We start from the raw sequence: 1,175 nt of genomic DNA on the forward strand, positions 1-1,175 counted from the left end.
TGCCTCCCCTGCCGGGACCGCCTCGGAGCCGGAGCCGGAGCCGCTCGGGCCCCGACCCTGGCGTGTGAGGAGGGCCCTGCTGCCCGCGGCCAGGCCGGAGGAGACGCGGGGAGAGCGGGAAGCCCGCGGCTCTCTGGGCCAGGCCAGGGAGGTCCCCACCCCAGTAAGCGGGGACTAAACACAATCTCTCCTCCCCGGGGCCTGCGCTCGGGGCGGCCCGTGTGTCTCACACGCTTTCTGGGGATTTCCAGGTGATGGAAGCAGAGCTGGAGTGTGGGAGGCAGAGGAACTTTCCAGAAGCTGAGACAGGCTCGGTGACCTTGTCTGCCCCGGGCAGCCTCCCGAGCCGCTGCCCAGGACCCTCTGAGACTGCCGGGCCCAGCCCCACGCTGGCTGCCTTCCACGCCCAGCTCATCACGCGTGTGCACAGACGTCGCAGGGCTGTGTGCCGGCACGCCACGCACACATAGTACCGCGGGGTTGCTCCTTCAGAGACCATCTTCAGCGTGTGGTGGGAGCTCTACAGAACCGTCCGTTCCTCTTCCCCGGCCAGAACCTGGCTCACAGAGGGCTCGTGAGCGCGTGCAGTGCTGACAGTGCGCCCGGGTCAGGGCTGACAGTGCTCCCGGGTCAGGGCTGACAGTGCTCCCGGGTCAGGGCTGACACAGTGCTCCCGGGTCAGTGCTGACATAGTGCTCCCGGGTCAGGGCTGACAGTGCTCCCGGGTCAGTGCTCACAGTGCTCCCAGGCCATGGAGGGCCTGTGACTCTTAGGGGCGTCAAGGTCCGGAGGGACACCCCAGCGTGAGGCCCCCGACCTGGGCTGACCCGGGCTCACAGGGCTGTGCTGGGAGGCCGGCCCAACCACAGCCTGGGTGAGGGCTGCAAGCGCCAGCATGGCCGGGGAGTGGGGAAAAGATGGCGGGTGGAGCCGGGCGGCTGGGTGCCACTGCCTCCTCCCACAGCCAGTGTGCGCCTTGGGGAGCAGCTGCGCCACCACCCTGGCAGCCCTGGCCGTGTCCTGAGCTCCATCCGGGGTCCTGGGCGTGGGGAGGGCGGGGAGGGCCGTGTCTGGCTGGGCTCCTTCTGGGGTCCTGGGCGTGGGGAGGGTGTTGTCGGGGCTCCATCCGGGGTCCTGGGCGTGGGGAGGGCGGTGTCCGGCCGGGCTCCTTCTGG

This window comes from Dipodomys ordii, unplaced genomic scaffold (assembly GCF_000151885.1).
Source record: "Dipodomys ordii isolate 6190 unplaced genomic scaffold, Dord_2.0 Scaffold153, whole genome shotgun sequence".
Taxonomy (NCBI): Eukaryota; Metazoa; Chordata; class Mammalia; order Rodentia; family Heteromyidae; genus Dipodomys; species Dipodomys ordii.